This window comes from Salvelinus sp. IW2-2015, linkage group LG23 (assembly GCF_002910315.2).
Source record: "Salvelinus sp. IW2-2015 linkage group LG23, ASM291031v2, whole genome shotgun sequence".
NCBI classification, from domain to species: Eukaryota; Metazoa; Chordata; class Actinopteri; order Salmoniformes; family Salmonidae; genus Salvelinus; species Salvelinus sp. IW2-2015.
In genome coordinates, this window is record NC_036863.1 from 18980321 (window position 1) to 18987486 (window position 7166).

At 41.3% G+C, this 7166-nt stretch overlaps 1 pseudogene; it reads left to right on the forward strand.

Annotated features, from left to right (window-relative positions):
• The first annotated feature begins 1893 nt into the window (after positions 1-1893).
• On the forward strand, positions 1894-6309 carry LOC111950500 (protein MIS12 homolog; annotated as a pseudogene).
• The last annotated feature ends 857 nt before the right edge of the window (positions 6310-7166 follow it).

Below are 7166 nucleotides of genomic sequence, written 5' to 3' on the forward strand. Positions count from 1 at the left end.
CCCCCCAGTCACTCCCTCTCTGCGGATGAGTTCCACTGGATATCATAAGGTGAATGCACCAATTTGTAAGTCGCTCTGGATAAGAGCGTCTGCTAAATGACTTAAATGTAAATGTAAATGTAAACAACAACTAAAACTTTGTTATGCAATGTGGCTGATGCAACAGATCAGAACATTTAGCTTTAAATGTTGATAAACTATTAGGCTATTTCTTCACACTATAAGCACAGCAATGTGCACATGGCAGTAGGCTATAAGCACAAATGCTCAGTTAGCAGGAAAACACCATTATTAAAAGTGATTTTTATGATGAAATTATCTTCCCCAAACTTGAAACTCACACGCTGCTTATGTATGCCAGTTACGCTCTACACCCCTTGTAAAGTGGATTAATGTGCTAAATTTTAAGAAGCTATGTCACGCCCTGGCCTTAGTTATCTTTGTTTTCTTTATTATTTTAGTTAGGTCAGGGTGTGACATGGGGGAGGTTTGTGTGTTTTTGTCTAGTCAAGGGTGTTTGTAGTGTCTAGGGGGTTTTGGTAGAGTTTATGGGGTTGTGTTCAGTGTAGGTGTCTAGGTATGTCTATGGTTGCCTGAGTGGTTCTCAATCAGAGACAGCTGTCTATCGTTGTCTCTGATTGGGAGCCATATTTAAGGCAGCCATAGGCATTAGACAGGTTGTGGGAAATTGTCTATGTCTATGTTGCATGTGTGCACGTAGGTTTGTAGCTTCACGGTCGTTTATTTTTTTTTTTTTGTATATTTGTAAAAGTGTTTGTTTTGTCTTCGTTATATTAAAAGAAGATGTATTCGTATCACGCTGCGCCTTGGTCCTCTCTTCCACAGAAAGACGATCGTGACAAGTTATTTGGCCACTTTAGTTGTGATACAAACCTTATCAAAACATATAGGCCTATGGGCTAGGCTACATGAGGTGTGTCACTATGATTTGAAAAATCAGTGATAGGCTAATATTGTCACCCATCAGACTATTTTGGATTTAATCTTGTCTTTACATATACTAAATAATATATGTGTGACATTTGTTTTGATTTAGAATGAACCATTATCACGCACTCGTCTTGAAACAAGGGCAGCGGGAAAAAATACATGTCATCTATGCACTTAAATAGCGAATGGAGGACGCTTTTCCCGTGGTTCATTTTCATGCCAGCCAGGTACACTATACTCCTGTTGTAAAGATAAGCAATGTGCTTAATATTAAGAAAGTTGAGAAATAAATATAGTAGAACTAGCCTATAGAAAGCTGACGGGATCCTCCTCTTTTTAATAGAGGCCATCACTCTGTTTTCTCGTGCAATTGCATAGCCTAAAGAAATGTTGCGCAACATGAGCTCATGGGCTCTCATGGTGTAAAGGGGTGTGTAACTGGTGGCAGGGAAGTCAGACGCAGGAGAGCAGAACTAGGTAATAGCCGGAGCAGTTTAATTGCAAAACCAACGGCATAAAGGAATAACCAACATGGGTACAAAAACCCGACGCGCACCAGTAAACATGTGCACAAGCACTTACAACAAACAATTCCACACAAAGACATGGGGGGAACAGAGGGTTAAATACACAACAATTAATGAGGGAAATAAAAATYAGCTGTGTAGGAAAACAAGACAAAACAAATGGAAAATGAAAAGTGGATCGACGATGGCTAGAAGACCGGTGACGCCGACCGCCGAACGCCGCCCGAACAAGGAGAGGAACCGACTTCGGYGGAAGTCTTGACACATGAACTGTTTGATTAGATTTTCGATTACATTTGCATTGATGGTCAGARTGATTAGAGAAACTAGAGTGCTGAGTACCAGGCAAGTTTGGTAGGCTACTAATGACCATCAGCAGCATCAGAGCTTGGAGAAGCCTAATTACGGTGACGAAATGGTCACGTGGAATTTGACTGCCTTCATGACTTGTGACCGCCGGTGTGGGCGTAATACGGTCACAGCAACAGCCCTACTTCAGAACAGAACGCCCTTCAAAGGAGTCATCTCAGGGGTGGCGACGGATGTTCAGGTGGTGCCCGGTGTCTGACACGCTGGGTGAATGGAGAAAAATAAGAARGTCTGTCAGTCCTGTTGTTTTTTGGTAATGAACAGCTAGCTGTGCATGTGAAGCTTGGTTATGTAAAATACACTGTAAGAACTTTTTCCAAACTACGGCAGTGTAAAAATTGTTACGGATTTGGACATGTTTCAAGTCTGTGCAAATGGACAGAGAAACTGAAGAACGGTGTGTAGAATGACGATGGTGTTGCAATTGTGGTGGGGAACATGATCCTGAGTTCCTGGAGTGCCCTGTAAGGGTGAAGAAGATTGAGGTGGCAAAAGTTAGAGCGGTCAATCGAATCTCCTATGGCTATTAAAAGAGTTGAGAAAACAAGTGACCCTTTTGAAGATATGGTAGTGGATGCACCACAGCCAGTAGTAAATGTTTGCTGCAAGTCAAAAGATTAGAGGTAGATTTTGTGGCGTTCATTGCCACAGTTATAAACTTTACGGCTCAAGTGTCAAAGAACTAAAAGAAACTGAAAATTATTGTGGCTGAGGCAGAAACGTTTTTGGGACTTCAGTAGGTGGCAACATGCACACTAAATTGTGCGAAAGCCAATATACCATAGAAGAAGAAAACGACCACTGACAAAAAGTGCTTGTCTGTTCTTTTGAGTTTTGATGTTGAGTCTTTGCCTGACAAAGTGATGTTAGGATATATAAGTTATCCTGTACGAGCTTTTGTGCAGAATACAGTACGTTGTTACAGATGTCAAGCTTATGGACATGTGGCAACAGTGTGTAGCAGGGTGGTTCCTATGTGTGCAGAAGGGCATGCGTAGCATGGGGGAAAGGAATGTGTAGCATTGGGGAAAGTAGTGGTATGTGTTTATTGTAGGGGTGCCCATTGGGCTGGGGATCAGAAATGTCCCGTGCGAGAGAGGCAGGTTGAGGTTTTCAGGGTTAGAGTAGTGCAGAAGTTGTCATATGCTGAGGCAGTGAAGAAAGTAGAGGAAGATGGGTCAAGGGGGAGGGATCCTGAGAGGAGTGGTGTGAGTAGTAGATCTGTACCAGGACAGAGGGATAAACCAACAAGTGATGTATGTTTCAGTAAGATTGGATTTTTGGCATTTATAGCAATGGTTATCACCAGTACTGCAGGGATGGAACAGAAGTCGCAGAAAATAGAGGTTGTGGTGGCAGCTGCAGAGAGGTATTTGGGTGTGCGAGATTTGACATCAGAAGAGTTACAGGGTGTGTTAAGTGGTGGTGTCCCATACTTTCAGGCTGTTGGCCTGAAGTAGGACTAAATAGATTTAGTATGTTGCATTTTTTTGAGTGTAGTGTGTATATATACAGTTGAAGTCGGTAGGTTTACATACACCTTAACCAAATACATTTAAACTCAGTTTTTCACAATTCCTAACATTTAATCCTAGTAAAAATTCCCTGTCTTAGGTCAGTTAGGATCACCACTTTATTTTAAGAATGTGAAATGTCAGATTAATAGTAGAGAGAATGATTTATTTCAGCTATGATTTATTCATCACATTCCCAGTGGGTCAGAAGTTTACATGCACTCAATTAGTATTTGGTAGCATTGCCTTTAAATTGGGTCAAACATTTTGGAAAGCCTTCCACACACTTCCCACAATAAGTTGATGCATTTTGGCACATTCCTCCTGACAGAGCTGGTGTAACTGAATCAGGTTTGTAGGCATCCTTGCTCGCACACGCTTTTTCAGTTCTGCCCACAAATGTTCTATAGGGTTGAGGTCAGGGCTTTGATGGCCACTCCAATACCTTGACTTTGTTGTCCTTAAGCCATTTTGCCACAACTTTGGAAGTATGCTTGGGGTCATTGTCCATTTGGAAGACCCATTTGCAACCAAGCTTTAACTTCCTGACTGATGTCTTGAGATGTTGCTTCAATTTATCCACATAATTTTCCTACCTCATGATGCCATCTATTTTGTGAAGTGCACCAGTCCCTCCTTCAGCAAAGCACCCCCACAACATGATGCTGCCACCCCCGTGCTTCACGGTTGGGATGGTGTTCTTCGGCTTGCAAGCCACCCCCTTTAACCTCCAAACATAACGATGGTCATTATGGCCAAACAGTTCTATTTTTGTTTCATCAGACCAGAGGACATTTCTCCAAAAAGTTCGATCTTTGTACCCATGTGCAGTTGCAAACCGTAGTCTGGCTTTTTTATGGCGGTTTTGGAGCATTGGCTTCTTCCTTGCCTTTCAGGTTATGTTGATATAGGATTTGTTTTACTGTGGATATAGATMATTTTGTACCTGTTTCCTCCAGCATCTTTACAAGGTCCTTTGCTGGGATTGATTTGCACTTTTCGCACCAGAGTACGTTCATCTCTAGGAGACAGAATGCGTCTCCTTCCTGAGTGGTATGACGGCTGCGTGGTCCCGTGGTTTTTATACTTGCGTACTATTGTTTGTACAGATGAACGTGGTACCTTCAGGCGTTTGGAAATTGCTCCCTGTCACGCCCTGACCATAGAGAGCCATTGTTTCTCTATGGTATTGTAGGTCAGGGCATGAATAGGGGGTGATCTAGTATTTCTATGTCTGTTGTGTTCTAGTTTCTTTTCTATGTTGGTGATTTTGTATGATTCCCAATTAGAGGCAGCTGGTAATCGTTGTCTCTAATTGGGGATCATATTTAAGTCGTTATTTTTCCCACCTGTGTTTGTGGGATCTTGTTTATGTTTAGTTGCCTGTTAGCACTTTATTGACTTCACGTTTCGTTCTTTCTTTATTGTTTTTGTGCGTTTCACTAAATAAATATGTGGAAACCATTTCACGCTGCACCTTGGTCCGATGATTCTAACGACGAATGTGACACTCCCATGGATAAACCAGACGTGTGGAGGTCTACAATTTTTTTTCTGAGGTCTTGGCTGATTTCTTTTGATTTTCCCATGATGTCAAGCAAAGAGGCACTGAGTTAGAAGGTAGGCCTTGAAATACATCCACAGGTACACCTCCAATTGATGTCAATTAGCCTATCAGAAGCTTCTAAAGCCATGACATCATTTTCGGGAATTTTCCAAGCTGTTTAAAGGCACAGTCAATCTAGTGCATGTAAACTTCTGACCCACTGGAATTGTGATACAGTGAAATAATCTGTCTGTAAACAATTGTTGGAAAAATTACTTGTGTCATGCACAAAGTAGATGTCCTAACCGACTTGCCAAAACGTTGTTAACAAGAAATTTGTGGAGTGGTTGAAAAACGAGTTTTAATGACTCCAACATAAGTGTATGTAAACTTCCGACTTCAACTGTATGTATATATATATACACACACAAAAAAATCTATCAAAGTTATACTCCAGTCTAGTAGGTGGCGATAATACAACATTTATTGGAATCCAAACAGCATCGAAGAAGACAAAAAACAATAAAAAATTATAAATAAATAAGACAAAAAGAGCGTTTTGATTGTTTCATTTTGGGTGAATTTTTACAGGTAGGCTACACTAACATCAAGAGCACATTAGAGCCAAGAGGATAGGCCCTATTTCCAATGTGGTCCTTGAAGGAATAGACAGACAGCAGTATTAACCAATATAAATACAGAGTAGAGCTATCCCAATGTAAACACAATATTCTGCCTTTTTTCTAGAGGAAGCAATGTCTCCCTCCTCCCTCAAGCTGTACGAGGCACAGTTCTTTGGTTTCACCCCTCAGACCTGCATGGTGAGGGTATACAGCGCCTTTCAGGACTGCCTGAATGAATTACTGCTCGTTGTAGAAGCGGTGTTCGTGAGAACTAAGCGGGACTGAGCCCAATGGAGAGCAACTATGTTCAAGGGCAAGAGAATGCTCCCAAAAGTTGCAGATATTCCTTCAGGAACGCTTCAAACGTCTGTCTTGTCGCATGGAAACTGTTTTAGTCAACAATGTCCCCTCAGTCCCGCCTAATGTGTTGTTACCTGATGACCAGCCACACAAAAAGTACTTTCAACGTTTAGAGGAGGTTTTTAATCTGGAGTCTTCTCTGGCGGAGCTGCAACTGGTGTACCAGGCAGAGGTGTGTGGCAGGCAGGCCTTGCTGGCTGAACTGGAGGAGCAGAGAGAGGTCCAAGAGCAGCTGGATGGAATCCTGAGGTGGATTGTAGAACTACAGGCAGCGTGGATGCAGGAGGGAATGGCAAGCTTCCACGACAGCTTCCGTGTGATAATGCAATCAGTCAAGAAAATGCAGGCTGTCATTGGAGAGGTCAATAAGCAAAGGACTGGATGAGGACTCGTCAGTGGGAAGGACCCACATGGTGTAAAATACTTAGTGGTGGTTTGAGAAGGGTAGGTCACAGGGGTAATTACATTCTGACTTGGAATAGCTCCCCCTGTTTGGCATAAGATACAACTAGAATTCTATGCCTTTGGATGTATGAACAATTATACAATTCGTCAGACCCAAGTATTATCGGCAAGAATGTGAGCACTTTTTAAACCAAAAATTCATCTTTGTTTTGATGTATTTCCTTTTTGATGGCTTTCTATACATTGTAAATATATTATCCACAACATTTGAATAGTAACAGAGGCTCAAGCTGTTAGTATTTTTTGAATCTCCCAGTCTTAAAGAGGAAGTTCACCCATTTTTACATGGGGCCTTATTTTCACTCTTTCTGTGCGTGTAGTTGATCCCCAACTGTAAAAAAAAAAGCAAGTTTAGTTAGTCATCACTTGCCATAGACTACATTGTGTTATGAAACACTCAACTAACTAATTTCAGAATCTTATTCTGGATAATGTCTCCGCACAAAACTTTTGAAAAATTCCTTTGTCCTATAAATCCATATTTGCATAGTTTTGTTGTAAACCGCATCATTCAAACATGCATTTATACCACAGTGGGAGAAAAAATGAAAATACAATTGTGCGGGGACATAGTCCATAATGAGATTCTGATGTAATAGGAGTTGGTTTGGAGTGTCATGGAGCGTTTTATAACATATTTTAGACAGATTTATATAGTGCATTGTAGTCAATGGCAAGTCCTGACCCATCAAATTGTGACAAACATTTTTCTCTGTAACAAAACTGTTTGGGGGATCAGCTACAAGCTCAGAAAGAGTGAAAATAACATGTTAAAATGGGTGAACTTCCCCTTTAACTCTGGATCTATGAA